General features: G+C 35.5%; 1 long non-coding RNA gene across 1 annotated transcript; it reads right to left on the reverse strand.

Annotated features, from left to right (window-relative positions):
• Positions 1 to 6,877: 6,877 nt before the first annotated feature.
• LOC145651755 (uncharacterized) lies at positions 6,878 to 8,382 on the reverse strand. The gene is made up of 3 exons (XR_014117702.1): positions 8,267 to 8,382; positions 8,124 to 8,176; positions 6,878 to 7,952 (listed from the first exon to the last, which is right to left on the reverse strand). It is a non-coding gene; the product is annotated as an uncharacterized LOC145651755 (long non-coding RNA).
• Between the last annotated feature and the right edge of the window lie 14,620 nt (positions 8,383 to 23,002).

Below are 23,002 nucleotides of genomic sequence, written 5' to 3' on the forward strand. Positions count from 1 at the left end.
ACTACACTTTACCACACATGATGGTAAAAAAAAAATGATGTAAAAATCTTGCTTACAGGCTTGTTTGCAAAATTGCTCAAAAATATATTTTTTAATTATTATTCAGTTATCTTTTTTTTTCTAAATCTTAGATTGTTAGTGTTAGAGTGAGCTTTTTTTATAGACAATAGTAGAGTTACTCAAAAAAATGCACCCCTCCTCCTGTGCTACTGCCCAATCTACATGCCTGATGAAGCGTGATTGGCTAATGCTGTAATACAATGACGTTCACTATTTATGGAACACTCTTGAAAAGTGTATGACAACAGTCAGAGTAGTTTAAAAAGGTTTTATTGTGTATGTCATCTCATATTTAATTTTACAGTAAGAGACAAAACAACAAGAATAATATTCTGGGATTATGAACTGTATAAGTCTATGATATGTCATTTTTGTTGGTCCCGTGTAAAGTCCTAAAAATGATCTAAAGAATTCAGTCAGGTCTATGTTAATAAGTTGGATGAGGAATTAAATATTAATAATTCAAAATAAACAAAATTCTTGCTGCACTCAGTTAAAATCTCATTGGCCACCAGAATTCCCAAGATCCTCTAGCATCTTTTCTTTCATATCATTTGTTAACCTTTGCTAACCTTTGACCCTTGAGAAGCCTTACCTTTTGTATAAAGAGTTTGGACAAATTGGTGTAAATATGAGTACAGCCTCAGTCATTGTAGTGTATTTCACAGTTACTTTTGGTTGCTGTGGCTCCTCCCACTTCCCCTTTTATGCCCCCTCCCCAAAGAAGAGAAGCTCTAGGCTGACTGGGTGACATTTCCTGGGTCTGTTTCTGTGCCAGATGGGTTTTAAATACACTTACACTCAGACTAGGACTCCTAGAAACCTGGAATAGACTTCTGTTACTTACTTATTCTTAATATTGATTTAGTTTATTGCTAATTTTGTTCCTGTTGTGATGTCCGGTGTTGAGCAGAGGATGATGGCCTCCTCTTTCAAGTCTTGGTTCCTCTCAAGGTTTCTTCCTCATTTTCTTTGAGAGTTTTTCCTTAACACATGCCCACTACAACAGAAACTCTCTCTCTCTCTCTCACACACACACACACACACACACACACACACAACATATGTCCCACATTTCCAATCCACTAATTATTGATTATATGTGCCTGTTATCCTTTTTGTTTCTCCCTCTATTTAAGCCCACAGGAACACTAGTCCAGTGCTGTGCTTTGTTTATGTGCATGTGTTTTTTCTTTTTTTTTTTCTTTTTTTAAAGCTTTTTACCAACTCACCTCTGTGCTTTGTGTTTGTTCTTTCATGGAGTATCAAAACACTCCAAATGTGCACTTCTGTCTCCCACCCTACATGAACCTGTCACAAGGCCATTTACAATAATAAATGTTTCATTTTTAAATTATTAATTTATATATGCTAACTTACTCTCTGTCCTCATTCATACATGTTTTTGTGTGTGTTCTTATAATATTCAATAATTTACAAATGACACCATTTATTCCAATAAAATTAATTTAGATTAATAATAATATTTACAAATGCACAGGCCCTTCACTTAATCTGAAAACTTGGCCATGTTATTATCAAACTAGAAAAATAAGGTTCAGGGGTCAGTGCATATTCAATAAAGGTTTACTTTTCTTTATTAAGATTTCAACTTTATACCATATTTATTCAGTCAGTCACCCAGTTTTGATCAGAGTGGTTCTCTAAGACATATGGCACTTTATTGTTGAAGCAGGAATGAACTAACAGAAACACAACATACCTTAAATATCAGAAAGCAGATGAACAGAAAATAAAGAAAACAAAAAGATTATAGAGTTTCACAGCACCTCCTTTATAACACTGAATGTGCCAGTAAAGAAATAATGTATCCAAACTTCATTTAGGATTATAGAAGGGAAGAGAGCTAATAATCTAGATGATAGTCAGTAAGACCTGAACGTTTCACTTCAGAGTACATGCTGTCTTCAGGCTGTCCTCTCTTCACCTGCCCTCTTTTGGTTTTCCTCTCATTGAAATGAATGGCAGCATAATTCAACTCTTCAGCATCATGTAGCTGTGGGAATTAAAAACAATGTTTAGTGAACATCACTGTCATTCTGATCCTTATTTAGAATATGACTACTAGTCTGAAACACAGAGACAGTGAGTTGCCTTCTCCTCCTCCTCTACAGCAGTGCAGTGTTGCATGTCTCATACATCTCCACCACAATAGCTTCATGCATGTGTGTCAGTGATGCCATAATTAGACTACAGCTATAAACTATATTAGCACCACAGATATGAAACAGAGGAAGCTGAGCAGAGACAGAAACATTCTTGTAAAAGATGTCATAGACGTAAGTGTATAAAAGGCATTAAATTGCTTTTCAAGATGTACAGATCTTATCATTGTTTATGATTAGACTAATATTATAGTATCTCATCATTCTTCTCTTTACATAAAGCAATTAAACAAATTAGTATGACTAAATTAGTATGACAGAGTATGACATGATATGACATCTCTGGGGAGACCATTGATGAATTTTATAGTTTATGAAGTGATTCGCTGCATGGGGGCAGTACAGTGTCTAAATGTATGTAGAGTAACACTGTGTTTGCTGGAGGTTTAGAGTGTAAAGCTCACACGGAAGTGGTGGCACTGATCACACATTAATGGTGTCAGTGGGGCTGGGTGTGGCTGAAGAAAATAACTTACATGTGTTGTGGAATTATAACCTAAGGAACCAGGATGAAGCTGTCAGTGAAAAATGAAGTTATATCTTATAAATTGGAAGACTCACTACAACATAACTAACAAAAGGCTCATTTTATGTGATGCCTCATAAGTTAAAATCTCATTGGCCATCAAACTTACAAGATCCTGTTCTGCCTTTTTTTCCTTTATAGTTGGCTGCCAGTATTCATTTGGGCTCCATTAACCTCTGACCCTTGTTACAGAAAGATGGATGTGTGTGTGTGTGTGTGTGTGTGTGTGTGTGTGTGTGTGTGTGTGTGTGTGTGTGTGTGTGTGTGTGTGTGTGTGTGTTCCAGATCCACTGCCAGGATTTCGACCCATCTTAAAACTCCGCCCAGTTCCTTGCTGGGCTTTCCAGCCAACTGTGTCGGCTATTTAAAGGCCCCTCCCAGAAGAGAGGAAGAGAGAGAAAGGAGACTGTGTGTTAGTTTGGAGTTGTTTTGCTGAATTGAACATTTGGATGATATTTTGTGTATGACATTGTTTTCCCCCATTTTTGAACTTCATCTTTGGCTTCACCCCTCCTGCTTCGGTAGTTGTGTGTATGTTTATATATATATATATATATATATATATATATATATATATATATATATATATATATATATATATAAATATATATATGTATGTATGTGTGTGTGTGTGTGTGTGTAAACATTGTTTTTTGGTATTTTGGTGTTGGACACTGGTGGTAGGGAGTGACTGCTATTTTAGTTGCGTATGGATTTTGTCTCTGTTTTTTGTTAGGGAGTTAGGAAAGTTTGTTGTATGTTTCTTGTGTTGTTAGGATTAGTTAGTGTGTAGTTTTATTTAAAAATGGGTTATGTTTGTTATTTTGGCTTGGGTCACTCATGAAGATATTTGCACCAGTATGATTGTTTTTTTATGAATCATAACCTCTGTAAACTACACTGAAAAAAACCCTTTCATTTGTGCTTCTGTTTGTTTTGTTGCTGCTCACTTTTTCACAACTTCCATTACATTAGCCATTTGTACTTATTTTCCTTGTTATGGCCTCACAGCCTAGACGGGGTCGTAATACCCTAGAGAAGCCTTACCTTTTCATTAAGGAGTTTGTACATATTGGTGTACAGTATAAATCAGAGTTACTTGGGGCTGCTAATGGAGAACCTCACTTGCTGTGGTTCCTCCCACATCCTGAACACCTCCTCTACTGTGACTCCTCCCCCCAAACAAAGAGAAGCTCTAGACTGCCTGGGCGACTTTTCCTGGTTCTTTCCTGCTCTACATGGGTTTCAAACAAACTTACATTCAGTGAACCCAGACTAGTCGCCTAGAAACCTGGAATAGACTTGTTTTTTTTTGTTCATTATTGCTTATTTTCTTGCTGTTGTGGTGTCCGGTGTTGACCAGATGACGATGGGCTGTCTTTTGATTCTTGGTTCCTCTCAAGGATTCTTGGGCAGTTTTTCGTTGTCAGTGTTGCCTTTGGCTTACTCACTGTGGGCTTGGACTCTGACATCTTTGTGACAATGGCTGTTGTTAAAAAGTGCTATAGAAATATAAATGACTTTGAAACTTGACATAGTTACACTGCACTGTTTTATTTCATATTTGAGTACACACACTGCTCTGGCTTTCCATACTTCCACATGTATCCTCTTTAAACTTCATTTATTATCTTTTCTGCATTTATATGTGATGTTTCTTGTTATCTGTTATGATAAGATATTCTAAAACATATATAGTCTTTAAAATGATTATGGTCCTTTCTTATAAAGTGACATCTTTTGTACATATTTGTTATTCTATATAACTCAGTGCCATGTTACAATTCCCTTGTAAATGTTCTTACTATGTTTTACTGTGATGGTTCTTAGGTGTTTTTGAAGAATATTTTGGTTTCTTCCAGTCCATGGTTAATTCATGAATGCCCATGTTACTGGTAATATTTTATAATTGCAGAACTGATAATGTTCTCAATTTATGTATTTCTTGCCAGTAAGCATTAATATATCTTAGAGGAAAAAGTTTCACTACACTGCATTTGCAAAAAGGAAGTGTCTTATCCGACACTATCAGTCTAAGCTATGTTGTTTTTTTTTTCTATGTGCATATTCATATTGTCCACAAAGTCTAAAACTGTTCTCACACCATTCTTTCTCAGATAGCAGTTAAACAGGAAAGTAAACTGATGTTGGTATTGTACTCATGACAAAGTGATGATGACCTGATAAAATAACCCTATCCCTGCAATGTGAGGCTCTGTTTGGTTTAACTCTGCATGTCCTGGCCAATAAAATAAAGTATCAGATCTGACAAATTGATGAATGCGGCAATCTGCAGTGTCCTCATAATGTAATATCTATATTACACAGACACAATTATTTAGGGGTATTGTGTTGCTGTGTTTCAATCTCCTTTTAAGTATGCTTACTCTATTTTATTGTTATGGGTCTTTGGTGTTTTTGCAGAATTTTTTGCTATCTGTCATTTACAGACATTTTGGTGTCTGCTAGTACAAGGTTAATATATGAGCTCCCATGTTACTGGAAATGTATTATTATTATTGAAGCACTGTTTTCTTTATGTATGTATTTCATGCCACCAACCACCAAGCATTAGAATATTTTAGTTAAAAAAAACTTTACCCACACTGCATATTGCAACAGGAAGTGTATTATCAGACACTATCATTCTAAACTTGTGTGTGTGTTTTTTTCATATGTCTATATCCACAGTGACCACAAGCTCTAAAATTGTGTTCTCACACCATTCTCTCAGAAAGCAGCTAAATAGGAAAGTAAACTGAGTTTGGCACTGTACTTGAGACAGTGATCTGAGTATGCATGATGACCTTATAAAATAACCCTATTCCTGCACTGTCAGGCTCTGTTTGGTTTAACTCTGTATGCTCTGGCCATTATAATTCAGTGTCAGCTCTGAGAAATTGAAGAATGTATCAATCTGTATATCAATCTATTTTAATCCAGAGATAAAGTCTCATTGGCTGGGGGAAGTTTTGAGGTCTTGTCTATCTTATTTGGCCTTGACTGTAAAACCAGAAATTCTTCCATAGTGCCCTCTGTTCATGATGACTTACAGCCTTATTGATCAAAAATGACTCCCAAGACACTTCATAAAACAAAATAATCTGAAATATTTTTAAACTGTAAAATCTGTGCATATTTTATAGAGGAATAAATGATCATTGTAACTGGATCCATCATCAAACAAGTACCAGTTATAACCTGACGAAAAAGTTTTAGAAAGAATAAATGACAAAAGATCTAAGGTGTGTTAGTCTATTACACTAAAAAGTTAAAAACACATTTGGCAGGAGGAGAGTATGAGTGCCCTTATAACGTAGTATCTATATTATACAGACAATTGTAAAATTTGGTATTTTCTACTTAAATTAGATGTGTCTGTTTTACTGATTTATATAGCTTTCCTCTTTTTAATGTATGCAATTAATATTAATCAACTGTGTGTTCCTGTGTGATACATGGAGCAGTTTTCAAACATGACAGTCTAAATATTCCAGTGCCAAAAACAAATACTAGCAAATAAAAATGATGTATTATTATACTGATAATATGGTTGGTTTATTTACATTTTCAGGCAGCACTATGTGAGGCTGAATAAGATGATAGAACTCAGTGGTTTGAGTTGAGCCCCTCTGGTCAAATATAATCCAACCAGCACCCCTCCACCACTCTGTTTTGGGTGAGAGATCATTATCTGCACTTCTATTTCCTATAGAGTAACAAAAACAACTAACAGGAAACCAGGCCCCAATCACATTTACAAGTGGTGCTCATATTTAATGATTAGTATACACATATTTATGATGTAGTTCAAAACTGTTTTTCTTTAATAGTTTATTTTTATTTGTACAGAGGTTGTGAATAGTGTACATCCTGTAAAGCACAATATAACGTTTTAGTCTTAGTGCTGCCAGAAAAAACATGCGTTGATACCTCATATTTGCAAGAATCAGTATTTCCTAATGCCAAACTGCATAAATCAATAATATATATATATATATATATATATATATATATATATATATATATATATATATACTAATATAAAGAAAGTCACCATTAATAACTGTAAGAATGACTGAAGTTCCTGGCTGTCGTTCACAAATTGTATTCATTTTGATGATTTTTGTCAGAACTCTACCAGCATATATTCTCCATCACAGACCTCATATTTATGAATCAATTGTGTTTTGTGCTGTGCTCAAGTTGTTACTGTGCTCTTTTAGGGAGCAGATCTATTATTGGGTTACACCTCTTGAGAGCCAGCTGTGTTTATAAATTAAGGTTTTGACTAAACTGGAATGTCAGTGGTGATTCAGTGATTCATGGTAGTGGCAATTTTCAAAAGGTCAATAGAGGAAACCACAACTTACAGTGATGTACAGACTCCCAGCTTTGCTGTCTTCTTAGAAAAAAAAATCCTCTAAGCAAAATGCAAACAAATTTGATAAATTTGTAATTTTTACTTAAAGTTTTTAGTCATAGAACTATCCATTTGAGTGCTACCAATGGTAGCTCAGTGGTTAAGGTACTTGACTAATAATCAGACGGTTGCCAGATCAAGCCCTACCACTACCAAATTACCACTCTTGGGCTCCTCAGCAAGCCCCTTAATCCTCATTTGCTCAAATTGTGTTCAGAGTTGTAAGTCACTTTGGATAAATATGTCAGGTAAATGATGTTTGTCTAAGAGTCTTTTGTAATTGTTCTGGGTTTTAAAAAAGCCTACCTCTACAATTCCTCTTGTAAGTATCACACATCCAGTTTGCATGTGTTGGCACTTGTATTGTACCACCTAAGTACAGTTGGGCATGCATGACAGAGACAGGGATTATCCACATATACATCAAGTGTAAACACAAGTTGTGTGTACATTTGTCTGTGTTTGCTGGTGAACTGAGCCCTGTACAGACAGACAGTGTTTTCTCTCTCACAGAGCAGATGGGAGGGTCTGGTGTGTCTGAGCAGGGACCGATTTTCTAGGATGAATTACAGGTGTCTCCATCTGAGAACTGTGTTTTTGTGAATAATGGTGTTGTAGAGAATAGCTGATTTATCGTTGAACCACCTGAGTTTGCCTGTTTTGTTATATAACTCGCCTGTACTCAAACAGGCCAGAATCTCACATGGGTGTACTGATTTTCTTGATGCCCTGTTTTCTGCATCTTGTCCTCAGAGACCTGTAATGCAGCATAACAGAACTCTTTAGTACCTGGATCCTTTTCACACAAACAAGGGAAGTTGTGTTGCAGCCCAGTACGTAACAAAGAAAAAAAGCGCAACTCAACTGGGTGAAATTGGTTCAATGAAAACTGATCCAGGTACAGTGAAACAAGTATATAGTAACATACCTGGCCTTCTGGCCTCTTTCCCTCTTTGATGTTGTCTGACTGAGATGTTTTGCCTTGAAATTCATGAAAAAGGGAACACATGTCAGATTTTCAACCAAGTTATAATAAATCACTGACAGTTTTGTTGACCTGAATTAACTCACATTTGCAGCTCTTCCTTGTGCAGCTGCTGGAGCAAACAGTGAGATTCCAGACTACAGACACAGCCAGTGCCAGACCCATGCTAATGACCAGCACACCATGGTGGTAGTGAATATCTACAGCATGGAACAGACATGCAAAATGAAGATAGTGTTGTACAAAAGTAGATGAAGCTTTCATGGAAAAACTACAGACAAAATAATCATTCATATCTTATGTGAACAGACAGAGCAAGATACAGTGCAGGATGCAAGTGTAACTGGTACCATCTGAAAATAGTCAACCGTAGATTTTATAAGGAGGGTGAGATGTAGAACAGGATGCAAGTGCGAGTCAGGTATTTTAGGGAAAACAAAACAACAGAGCAAACACAACACAAACAGAATGAAACTCTAACAAAACATACACGCTAAAACATGACAGGACTTAACAGAGAGAATAAGTGACAAACACAAGCAAAATATATGTAACAAGGCAGAGACAACAAGAAATAAAAAGAAATACTAGAACACGTAAATATATGATATAGTGAAAAAGAAAACACCTGGAAATGATAATGTAGGGGGAATGACAATACAGGACAATGATGGACACAGGACGATAACAGTGTCAGAACATGTACCTGGATGATATGGTAACTGTGACATGTTAATCTATTGTAAAAGTGTTATACATTTAGTTACTTATGTGCATGCAAGTGTGTATGAATGTTTGCAATAGCTCATGCCAGCCGTGCTAGTTTGAATATTTCAGAAACTGCTTTTCTGCTGCGATTTTCACATGATATTAATTTAGGAAACTTCAGAAAAATAACCAGTTTTACACTCTTGGAACTTTAGAACTCCATAGAATGAATGTTATAATTTTAACATCTACGTTATCTAATATATGGTTGTACAGCTGAGGAAGGACCTCTGTGTACTTCACTACAATTTTGAACATCTTCATCATTCTCTCTCCATAAATATATGAAAAAGCTTATGACTATCATATAGAACCTTGAAGAGCAAGATTCTATGATGATCACTTTATTTAAAGCAAAGAGGCACAAATATACTTGCTTGACTGGGATGTTTTTGGGGTTCCTGACCCTTTTCCACTACTGGTAGATGGTGTTAGGTTTAACCCTCCATGTGCTGTTCAATAAAAACACACAGTGTCTGCTTTTAGTTCATCTTGGTTTCTCTCTTATGCTTAAACAACTGTACAACTAAATAATTAGCCTTATCTAATTATCTTAGAGCATTTTGCAATCCACAGACTAAAAAAATCATTGTATTTCTTCATAACAAAGACACTTAATTCTCAACTTCACAATATAACAGTAAATTTAACATTAAGATTAGAAGTGCTCTGTGTTTTAGTTATAGTATAGTTTTATATTTTAAGACGTTTAAAGGAAATAACTTATTTACCTGTCACACTGACGAATGTAGCAGAGGAAAAGTGAATCATTGTTCCGTCTGTCATTGCACAGAAGTACGTTCCTTTATAATCTTCAGTAAGATTTATAATAGTCAGAGAGTTTGTGGTGTCATTCCAAATAATTCTGAATGTGGAGATGCTGAATGGAGATGAAGTTATGGCCTGTTTATTTTTTAGCACTTCTCCTACTTGCTGAGGCTACTGGTTCAGTCTTTGTTTGTACCACATGCAAGTATTGTCATCATATTTTTCTTTAAATGTGCAGTTAAGAGTGATATTTTCTCCAGGTTGCATCAGGACTCCTTGATTAGCAAGGTTTGTAGTTTGCACAGGACCTATAAAATGAAACATAGTCAGACCAATAAGGAAAAAAAAATGTTAACAAAATTGAATCCAATAAAATGTAATTATGAACACTAGTAAAAATTTGAAACTGTACATGTCTTGTAGCTCAAAAATATAAATATCCAGACTGGTATCATCATTGCAGCATAACGCTCTGACCTCAGAGGAGACGGATTGAAAGAAGCAAGAAACTAACTAAACTTCATCAACTTTTGTGTTTCATGACTCAAAATCTCATTGGCTGGCAAAAGTCACATGGTCCTGTTCTGTTGTTGTCTCACAACCTTGTTTGGCCACTATCAGTGCATGATCTCTTTTAAAACACTTTTAAAATGTTATTTTATGCTTTTGGGAAACACTCTTATCCAGAGTGACTTAGAATTTCAAACATGTTTCAGATAGGCAGCTGTAGTGTTAGGAGTCTTGCCCAAGGACTCTTATTGATACAGCATAGAGCACTTGAACCAATAAGGTTTGAACTGCAGTCGCCAACGAGACAGGCAGTGTTGTTATATACTACACTTTACCACACATGATGGTAAAAAAAAAATGATGTAAAAATCTTGCTTACAGGCTTGTTTGCAAAATTGCTCAAAAATATATTTTTTAATTATTATTCAGTTATCTTTTTTTTTCTAAATCTTAGATTGTTAGTGTTAGAGTGAGCTTTTTTTATAGACAATAGTAGAGTTACTCAAAAAAATGCACCCCTCCTCCTGTGCTACTGCCCAATCTACATGCCTGATGAAGCGTGATTGGCTAATGCTGTAATACAATGACGTTCACTATTTATGGAACACTCTTGAAAAGTGTATGACAACAGTCAGAGTAGTTTAAAAAGGTTTTATTGTGTATGTCATCTCATATTTAATTTTACAGTAAGAGACAAAACAACAAGAATAATATTCTGGGATTATGAACTGTATAAGTCTATGATATGTCATTTTTGTTGGTCCCGTGTAAAGTCCTAAAAATGATCTAAAGAATTCAGTCAGGTCTATGTTAATAAGTTGGATGAGGAATTAAATATTAATAATTCAAAATAAACAAAATTCTTGCTGCACTCAGTTAAAATCTCATTGGCCACCAGAATTCCCAAGATCCTCTAGCATCTTTTCTTTCATATCATTTGTTAACCTTTGCTAACCTTTGACCCTTGAGAAGCCTTACCTTTTGTATAAAGAGTTTGGACAAATTGGTGTAAATATGAGTACAGCCTCAGTCATTGTAGTGTATTTCACAGTTACTTTTGGTTGCTGTGGCTCCTCCCACTTCCCCTTTTATGCCCCCTCCCCAAAGAAGAGAAGCTCTAGGCTGACTGGGTGACATTTCCTGGGTCTGTTTCTGTGCCAGATGGGTTTTAAATACACTTACACTCAGACTAGGACTCCTAGAAACCTGGAATAGACTTCTGTTACTTACTTATTCTTAATACTGATTTAGTTTATTGCTAATTTTGTTCCTGTTGTGATGTCCGGTGTTGAGCAGAGGATGATGGCCTCCTCTTTCAAGTCTTGGTTCCTCTCAAGGTTTCTTCCTCATTTTCTTTGAGAGTTTTTCCTTAACACATGCCCACTACAACAGAAACTCTCTCTCTCTCTCTCTCACACACACACACACACACACACACACACACAACATATGTCCCACATTTCCAATCCACTAATTATTGATTATATGTGCCTGTTATCCTTTTTGTTTCTCCCTCTATTTAAGCCCACAGGAACACTAGTCCAGTGCTGTGCTTTGTTTATGTGCATGTGTTTTTTCTTTTTTTTTTTCTTTTTTTAAAGCTTTTTACCAACTCACCTCTGTGCTTTGTGTTTGTTCTTTCATGGAGTATCAAAACACTCCAAATGTGCACTTCTGTCTCCCACCCTACATGAACCTGTCACAAGGCCATTTACAATAATAAATGTTTCATTTTTAAATTATTAATTTATATATGCTAACTTACTCTCTGTCCTCATTCATACATGTTTTTGTGTGTGTTCTTATAATATTCAATAATTTACAAATGACACCATTTATTCCAATAAAATTAATTTAGATTAATAATAATATTTACAAATGCACAGGCCCTTCACTTAATCTGAAAACTTGGCCATGTTATTATCAAACTAGAAAAATAAGGTTCAGGGGTCAGTGCATATTCAATAAAGGTTTACTTTTCTTTATTAAGATTTCAACTTTATACCATATTTATTCAGTCAGTCACCCAGTTTTGATCAGAGTGGTTCTCTAAGACATATGGCACTTTATTGTTGAAGCAGGAATGAACTAACAGAAACACAACATACCTTAAATATCAGAAAGCAGATGAACAGAAAATAAAGAAAACAAAAAGATTATAGAGTTTCACAGCACCTCCTTTATAACACTGAATGTGCCAGTAAAGAAATAATGTATCCAAACTTCATTTAGGATTATAGAAGGGAAGAGAGCTAATAATCTAGATGATAGTCAGTAAGACCTGAACGTTTCACTTCAGAGTACATGCTGTCTTCAGGCTGTCCTCTCTTCACCTGCCCTCTTTTGGTTTTCCTCTCATTGAAATGAATGGCAGCATAATTCAACTCTTCAGCATCATGTAGCTGTGGGAATTAAAAACAATGTTTAGTGAACATCACTGTCATTCTGATCCTTATTTAGAATATGACTACTAGTCTGAAACACAGAGACAGTGAGTTGCCTTCTCCTCCTCCTCTACAGCAGTGCAGTGTTGCATGTCTCATACATCTCCACCACAATAGCTTCATGCATGTGTGTCAGTGATGCCATAATTAGACTACAGCTATAAACTATATTAGCACCACAGATATGAAACAGAGGAAGCTGAGCAGAGACAGAAACATTCTTGTAAAAGATGTCATAGACGTAAGTGTATAAAAGGCATTAAATTGCTTTTCAAGATGTACAGATCTTATCATTGTTTATGATTAGACTAATATTATAGTATCTCATCATTCTTCTCTTTACATAAAGCAATTAAACAAATTAGTATGACTAAATTAGTATGACAGAGTATGACATGATATGACATCTCTGGGGAGACCATTGATGAATTTTATAGTTTATGAAGTGATTCGCTGCATGGGGGCAGTACAGTGTCTAAATGTATGTAGAGTAACACTGTGTTTGCTGGAGGTTTAGAGTGTAAAGCTCACACGGAAGTGGTGGCACTGATCACACATTAATGGTGTCAGTGGGGCTGGGTGTGGCTGAAGAAAATAACTTACATGTGTTGTGGAATTATAACCTAAGGAACCAGGATGAAGCTGTCAGTGAAAAATGAAGTTATATCTTATAAATTGGAAGACTCACTACAACATAACTAACAAAAGGCTCATTTTATGTGATGCCTCATAAGTTAAAATCTCATTGGCCATCAAACTTACAAGATCCTGTTCTGCCTTTTTTTCCTTTATAGTTGGCTGCCAGTATTCATTTGGGCTCCATTAACCTCTGACCCTTGTTACAGAAAGATGGATGTGTGTGTGTGTGTGTGTGTGTGTGTGTGTGTGTGTGTGTGTGTGTGTGTGTGTGTGTGTGTGTGTGTGTGTGTGTGTGTTCCAGATCCACTGCCAGGATTTCGACCCATCTTAAAACTCCGCCCAGTTCCTTGCTGGGCTTTCCAGCCAACTGTGTCGGCTATTTAAAGGCCCCTCCCAGAAGAGAGGAAGAGAGAGAAAGGAGACTGTGTGTTAGTTTGGAGTTGTTTTGCTGAATTGAACATTTGGATGATATTTTGTGTATGACATTGTTTTCCCCCATTTTTGAACTTCATCTTTGGCTTCACCCCTCCTGCTTCGGTAGTTGTGTGTATGTTTATATATATATATATATATATATATATATATATATATATCTATATATATATATATATATATATATATATATATATATATATATATATATATATATAATAAATATATATATGTATGTATGTGTGTGTGTGTAAACATTGTTTTTTGGTATTTTGGTGTTGGACACTGGTGGTAGGGAGTGACTGCTATTTTAGTTGCGTATGGATTTTGTCTCTGTTTTTTGTTAGGGAGTTAGGAAAGTTTGTTGTATGTTTCTTGTGTTGTTAGGATTAGTTAGTGTGTAGTTTTATTTAAAAATGGGTTATGTTTGTTATTTTGGCTTGGGTCACTCATGAAGATATTTGCACCAGTATGATTGTTTTTTTATGAATCATAACCTCTGTAAACTACACTGAAAAAAACCCTTTCATTTGTGCTTCTGTTTGTTTTGTTGCTGCTCACTTTTTCACAACTTCCATTACATTAGCCATTTGTACTTATTTTCCTTGTTATGGCCTCACAGCCTAGACGGGGTCGTAATACCCTAGAGAAGCCTTACCTTTTCATTAAGGAGTTTGTACATATTGGTGTACAGTATAAATCAGAGTTACTTGGGGCTGCTAATGGAGAACCTCACTTGCTGTGGTTCCTCCCACATCCTGAACACCTCCTCTACTGTGACTCCTCCCCCCAAACAAAGAGAAGCTCTAGACTGCCTGGGCGACTTTTCCTGGTTCTTTCCTGCTCTACATGGGTTTCAAACAAACTTACATTCAGTGAACCCAGACTAGTCGCCTAGAAACCTGGAATAGACTTGTTTTTTTTTGTTCATTATTGCTTATTTTCTTGCTGTTGTGGTGTCCGGTGTTGACCAGATGACGATGGGCTGTCTTTTGATTCTTGGTTCCTCTCAAGGATTCTTGGGCAGTTTTTCGTTGTCAGTGTTGCCTTTGGCTTACTCACTGTGGGCTTGGACTCTGGCATCTTTGTGACAATGGCTGTTGTTAAAAAGTGCTATAGAAATATAATTGACTTTGAAACTTGACATAGTTACACTGCACTGCTTTATTTCATATTTGAGTACACACACTGCTCTGGCTCTCCCTACTTCCACATGTATCCTCTGTACATGGTGAACTGAGCCATGTACAGACAGACAGTGTTTTCTCTCTAACAGAGCAGATGGGAGGGTCTGGTGTGTCTGAGCAGGGACCGATTTTCTAGGATGAATTACAGGTGTCTCCATCTGAGAACTGTGTTTTTGTGAATAATGGTGTTGTAGAGAATAGCTGATTTATCTTTGAACCAACTGAGTTAGCCTGTTTTGTTATATAACTCGCCTGTACTCAAACAGGCCAGAATCTCACATGTGTGTACTGATTTTCTTGATGCCCTGTTTTCTGCATCTTGTCCTCAGAGACCTGTAATGCAGCATAACAGAACTCTTTAGTACCAGGATCCTTTTCACACAAACAAGGGAAGTTGTGTTGCAGCCCAGTACGTAACAAAGAAAAAAAGCACAACTCAACTGGGTGAATTTGGTTCAATGAAAACTGATCCAGGTACAGTGAAACAAGTATATAGTAACATACCTGGCCTTCTGGCCTCTTTCCTTCTTTGATGTTGTCTGATTGAGATGTTTTGCCTTGAAATTCATGAAAAAGGGAACACATGTCAGATTTTCAACCAAGTGATAATAAATCACTGACAGTTTTGTTGACCTGAATTAACTCACATTTGCAGCTCTTCCTTGTCCAGCTGCTGGAGCAAACAGTGAGATTCCAGACTACAGACACAGCCAGTGCCAGACCCATGCTAATGACCAGCACACCATGGTTGTAGTGAATATCTACAGAAAACACCTGGAAATGATAATGTAGGGGGAATGACAACACAGGACAATGATGGACACGGGACGATAACAGTGTCAGAACATGTACCTGGATGATATGGTAACTGTGAAATGTTAATCTATTGTACAAGTGTTATACATTTAGTTACTTATGTGCATGCAAGTGTGTATGAATGTTTGCAATAGCTCATGCCAGCCGTGCTAGTTTGAATATTTCAGAAACTGCTTTTCTGCTGCGATTTTCACATGATATTAATTTAGGAAACTTCAGAAAAAGAACCAGGTTTACAATCTTGGAACTTTAGAACCCCATAGAATGAATGTTATAATTTTAACATCTACGTTATCTAATATATGGTTGTACAGCTGAGGAAGGACCTCTCCGTACTTCACTACAATTTTGAACATCTTCATCATTCTCTCTCCATATATATATGAAAAAGCTTGTGACTATCATATAGAACCTTGAAGAGCAAGATTCTATGATGATCACTTTATTTAAAGCAAAGAGGCACAAATATACTTGCTTGACTGGGATGTTTTTGGGGTTCCTGACCCTTTTCCACTACTGGTAGACTTTGTTAGGTTTAACCCTCCATGTGCTGTTTAATAAAATACACACATTGTCCACTCTTAGTTCATCTTGCTTTCCCTCACATGTTTAAACAAGTGTATTACTAAAGAATTAGCAGGTTTTATTAAAACCATGCATATCTTAGATCCACAAACTCTAAAAATCATGTATTTTTTTCAGAACAAAGACATTTAATTCTCTACTTCATAAAATAACAGTAGCTTTGACATTAAGATTAGAAGTGCTCTTTGTTTTAGTTTTAGTCTAGTTTTATATTTTAAGACGTTTAAAGGAAATAACTTATTTACCTGTCACATTGACGAATGTAGCAGAGGAAAAGTGAATCATTGTTCTGTCTGTCACTGCACAGAAGTACGTTCCTTTATAATCTTCAGTAAGATTTAGAATAGTCAGAGTTTGTGGTATCATCCCAAATAATTTTGAATGCGGAGTTGCTGAATTGAGATGAAGGTATGGCCTGTTTATTTTTTCGCACTTCTCCTACTTGCTGAGGCTCCTGGTTCAGTCTTTGTTTGTACCACATGCAAGTATTGTCATCATATTTTTTTTTTAAATGTGCAGATAAGAGTGATATTTTCTCCAGGTTGCATCAGGACTACTTGATTAGCATGGTTTGTAGTTTGCACAGGACCTATAAAATGAAACATAGTCAGACCAATAAGGAAAAAAAATGTGGACAAAATTGAATCCAATAACACATGTAATTATGAACACTAGTAAATATTTAGAAACATACATGTCTTGTAGCTCAAAAATATAAGTATCCAGACTGGTATCATTATTGCAGCATAACGCTCTGACCTCAGAGGAGACGGTTTGAAAGAAGCAAGAAACTAACTAAACTTCTTCAACTTTTGTGTTTCATGACTCAAAATCTCATTGGCTGGCAAAAGTCACATGGTCCTGTTCTGTTGTTGTCTCACAACCTTGTTTGGCCACTATCAGTGCCTGATCTCTTTTAAAACACTTTTAAAATATTATTTTATGCTTTTGGGAAACACTCTTATCCAGAGTGACTTAGAATTTCAAACATGTTTCAGATAGGCAGCTGTAGTGTTAGGAGTCTTGCCCAAGGTGTCTTATTGATACAGCATAGAGCATTTGACCTAATGAGGTTTGAACTGCAGTCGCCAACGAGACAGGCAGTGTTCTTATATACTGCACTATACCACACATGATGGTAAAAAAATGATTTAAAAATCTTGCTTACAGTCTTGTTTGCAAAATTGCTCAAAAAGGTTTATTTTTATTATTATTCATTTGTCTTTTTTCTACATATAAGAGTGTTAGTGTAAGAGTGAGCTTTTTTATAGACAATGGTAGAGTCACTCAGAAAATGTGCCCCTGCTCCTGTGCTACTGCCCAATCTATCCATGCCTGATGAAGGGTGATTGGCTAATGCTGTAACACAGTGATGTTCACTATTTTATGGAACACTACTGAAAAGTTTATGACAACAGTCAGAGTAGTTTACAAAGATTTTATTGTGTATGTCGTCTCATGTTTAATTTTACAGTAAGGACAAAACAACAAGAGTAATATTTTGGGATTATGAACTGTAGAAGTCTATGATATGTCACTTTTGTTGGTCCTATGTAAAGTCCTAAAATTGATCTAAAAAATTCAGTCAGGTCTACGTTAATAAGTTGGATGAGGAATTAAATATTACTAATTCAAAATAAACAAAATTCTTGCTGCACTCAGTTAAAATCTCATTGACCACCAGAATTCCAAAGATCCTCTAGCGTCTTTTCTTTCATATAGTCTCTTTGGCCACCACAGGTCATTTGGGCTCTGTGAACCTTTGTCCCTTGAAAAACCTTACCTTTTCTATAGTTTTGACAAATTGGTGTAATATGGTGTATATAATTTATAGAAAGTAATTTGTTTTTTTACATATTTACCTTATATTCTTTTGAAATTTAACTATGTTTTACTGTTATGGGTTTTGCAGAATTTTTTTGGTATCTGACATTTACAGTCATTTTTGTATCTGCTAGTACAAGGTTAATATATGAGCTCCCATGTTACTGGAACTTTATTGTTATTGCAGCACTATTTTCTTTATGTATGTATTTCATGCCACCAAGCATTAGGATATTTTAGTTACGTTAGGCACTCAGCCCAAGGGACATGCCCACGACCACAGAAACTCACACACACACACACACACACACACACGCACACGCACACACACATACACATACACATACACATACACAACGTGCCCCATTTCCAATCCACTTATTATTGATTACATGCACCTGTTCCTTGTTAGCCTTTTTGTTTCTCCCTCTGTTTAAGCCCACAGGAACACTAATCCAGTGCTGTGCATTGTTTCTGTGCAGGTGTGTTGGCCTTTTTTTTTAAAAATAGCTTTTTTGCCAACTCACCTTTGTGTTTGTTTATTCCTGGAGTATAAAAACACTCAAAATGTGCACTTGTGTCCTGAGCCCTACTTCAACCTTTAATAAGGCTATTTACAATAATAAATGTTCATTTTTTTAATTATTAATTAATATTTGCTATTTTACCATCTACCACATTCACACATGTTCAATACAATATTCAATAATTTAGAAATGACACACAACTTATTCAAATAATAAAATTATTTTTAGATTAATAATAATATTTGCAAATGCACAGGCCCTTCACTTAATCTGAAAACTTGGCCATGTTATAATCAAACTAGAAACATAAGGGTCAGGGGTTACAAGTGCATATTCAATACAGTTTTACGTTTCTTTCTTAAGCTTTACAACGTTTTTATTCAGTCATTCACCCAGTTTTGAGCACAGTGGTATTCTAAGACAAATGTGGCACTTTATAGTTGAAGTTGGAATGAACCACCAGAAACACAACATACCTTAAATGTCAGAAAGCAGATGAACAGGGAATAGACATTTAGATATTACAGAGTTACACTGCACCTCCTTTACAACACTGAATGTGCCAGAAAAGAGATAATGTATTCATGCTTCACTGAGGATTATGGGATCACTTAGGATGGGAAGAGCGCTAATAATCTAGATGATAGTCAGTAAGATCTGAACTTTTCACTTGAGAGTACATGCTGTCTTCAGGCTGTCCTCTCTTCACCTGCCCTCTTTTGCTTTTCCTCTCATTGAAATGAATGGCAGCATAATTCAGATCTTCAGCATCATGTCTATGTGGGAATGAACAGCAATGTTTAGTAAACATTATTGTCATTCTGATCTGTAATTAGACTACAGCTATAAACTATATCAGCACCACAGATATGAAACAGAGGAAGCTAAGCAGAGCCAGAAACATTCTTAGTAAAAGATGTCATGGATTTAAATGTATAAAAATGAGTGAATTGCCTTTTAAAATGTACAGATCTTAATACTATTTTTGATTAGACTAATATTATAGTAGCTCATCATTCTGCTCTTTACATAACCTGCTATGTCTGAAACAAAGCAATTAAACAAATGTACGTAATGGGAGATACAGCATATTTTAACATGTCAGACACACATCACTAAATAGATATTCTTACTTTCAGATTTGGACTTTTCTATGATGGGGGGCATGCCATATTATGCTAATTAAAACAGTAGCTGATTTAACATCTACTGTTGTTATGTCTATGATTGCCTAGTTGCTAAGCATTATATTTATATATTTAATGGCATGAAAACACAACTGGACAAGTTGTACCTGATTGGTGTTTTTTTCCATCACACTACCTTGTTGAAGTCTTGCTGTGGTTAGGGAAAGAATGCAGAATTAAATGTTATTGGATCAGAGAAAAATACCTGTATGCCAGGTTTGTTGCAAAATTCTTATGAATAATTTCAATATTTCTTAAAGATAAAAATAGTACGAAGTAATGAATTAAAATAAGGGCCCCCTGCCCTTTATGAACTTACCATTGCCATGTTCAAAGTTTTTCATCTTAAAAATGATTATGGCTTGAGCAATGATAAAAGCCACACACATTCCCAGCACTGCTCCAAGAGAGATCACTACAGGACCCACGGGCTTTAATCTTTATAAAATAATTTACTATACAAATTAAAGTGAAAAGTATGTGGTATGTGACCATGATTTCAGACGTTTCAGACATCGCTACAAGATTTACTTTAAAACAATTGTTATAAATATTAAGTTGAAGATAAAATTAAAGTGAAATTAAATTCTGTATATATATATATATATATATATATATATATATATATATATATATATATATATATATATTCTTCTTCTACAATGTAAGGCTTGAGTTGACAATTCCTTGGGGAACTGACTCTAATGCTGAAATTTGATACACTCATGTGGATTACTCTTGATTTGTTGAATATAACACAAATACTGTAAATCTTGGTTTTTCTTGGTGATATTCGGATTATTCTACTAGATTTTTGTGACTTGCGACTATCATACAGAACATTGAATGATATAAAAAAATCATTGTTAATCATTTTATTTAAAGAAAAAGACACAAATATACTTGCTTGACTGGTCTGTTTCTGAGGTCTCCAACCAACATTGTCCTGCACTGTCAGGGTCTGTTAGGTTGGGTTGTTGCCCTGATTAATAAAACATAAACAATGTCAGCTCTTAGTTCATATTGGATTCCTCACATGCTTGAACAACTTCACTACTGAAGAATTAGCAGGAACATTTATAAAATGTATGTTTATCTTATATCACTTTGCAGTTTATAGAATGAAATGTCTTTGTATTTATACAGGATTTTAATTCACGTCTTCATAAATCATCTATGGCTTTGACATTAAAACAATAAGTGTTTGGTGCTTTAGTTAAAATCCAGTGTAAATAAGTTTAAAATAATACATTTAATGATTTGTTCCTCTGCCAAAGGTAGCAGAGGAAAAGTGAACCATTGTTGCATTTGGTATTCCACAGAAATAAGTTCCTTCATCATGTCTTGTAGCATTTTGAATAGTCAAAACTTTTGTGCTATTAAGCCATGTCATTGTAATTCTGGAGTTGTTCAATGAAGAAAAAAGTATGGCCTGTTTATTGGTTTTCATTATTCCTTCTTGCTGAGGCTCCTGGTTCAGTCTTTGCTTGTACCAAATGTAAACAACATCACTGGATGTCGCTTTCAATATGCAGTTAAGAGTGATATTTTTTCCCGGGTACATTTATGACTGCTTGTTTAGCAGTGTTTGTACTTGAATAGGACCTATAAAATTAAAATACGTCATATCAATAATGAAAAAAAATGTGGACAAAAGTTTATCCAAAGCAAATAATGTATATTGATTATTAATCCAATATCATAAAGTACAGTAACAGATAAAGATTTGGAACTGTATATGTCTTGTAGCTCAAAAATATAAGTATCCATACTGGTATCATCATTGCAGAGTAACGCTCAGACCTCAGAGGAGACACTTTGAAAACAAGCAACTGACAAATTAAGTAAACTTTCAGGTCTCATCATTCAAAATCTCATTGGCTGGCAAAAGTCACATGGCCCTGTTCTGTCCTGTTGTCATACAACCTTGTTTGGCCACCTGCAGTGTCTGATCCCTTTAAAACATGTTGAGCCCAATGTCTATGTAAGTTAAAGTAACAGAGCACCACTTGAAGAAAGGGGTGATATAACAATCTTGTTTATAGTATTTAAATTTCCTCTAATTTTTAATTTTTTTTAAGAATTATTTTTTAGTTATCATTTTTTTACAGCTCAGATTGTTTGAGTGCAGATACTTTTGAGCATTTAATTATCCAATAGAAGAACAACGGAAAAAAATGTGCCCCTCCTGTTGTGCTAATTTCCTTTCAAACTTCACCTGATGGAACATGATTAGATAATGCTGTACCACAATGACACTCAATATTTTATGGAACAATATTGAAAAGTGTATGACAACAGTAAGAGAAGCCTAAAAAGGTTCTAATTAGTTTTATATAGTGTTTTCGTTTGTCACATATTTAATTGCTAAGACACAAAACAGCAAGAGTTATATTCTTGTATTATGAAGTGCCGAAGTCTATGGAATGTCAATTTTGTTGGTCCTTTCTGTAACTTATCACCGCCACATCTTTCCTTAAGTAATTAGGTTTTAGGATTTGTAAACTAAATGTAACTATCAGGGAATTATTGGAATTAGCTGAAGTGACTAGACATTGGTTGTGGGTGAGGAGAGTCCAGGCTAGTTGTGGAAATACATAACGCAAATGGAACCACTGAACATTGCATTTGCAATACTGAGTGCCACTGAACATGTATTAAATGTACTAGTGAGGCTGGACATGGCCTTAGTCACTGTGGAGATCAGCATGGAACTGTTGTGTTAGGGAATACTTGGTGGTGTAGTTCATAACATCCATATGGAACTGTCAGCGCTGTGTACACATTAACAGCGTCAGTGGGGCTGGGTATGACTTTAGTCTCAGGGGAGACCAGTGATGAATTTTATAGGTTATGAAGTGACTGGCTACATGGCGGCAGTACAGTGGGTAAATGTATGTAGAGTAACACTGTGTTTGCTGGAGGTTTAGAGTGTAAAGCCACACATAATTTACATGTGTTGTGGAATTATAACCTATGGAACCAGGATGAAGCTGTCAGTGAAAAATGAACTTCTATTTTAGAAACTGAAAGACTCACTAGGACATTACTAAAAAAAGCTCCATTTTATTCTATGCCTCAAAAATGTAAATCTCATTGGCCATCAAAACTCAAGATCCTGTTCTGTCTTTTTTT

This window comes from Electrophorus electricus, chromosome 16 (assembly GCF_041902795.1).
Source record: "Electrophorus electricus isolate QZ-2024a chromosome 16, ASM4190279v1, whole genome shotgun sequence".
Classification (NCBI taxonomy): Eukaryota; Metazoa; Chordata; class Actinopteri; order Gymnotiformes; family Gymnotidae; genus Electrophorus; species Electrophorus electricus.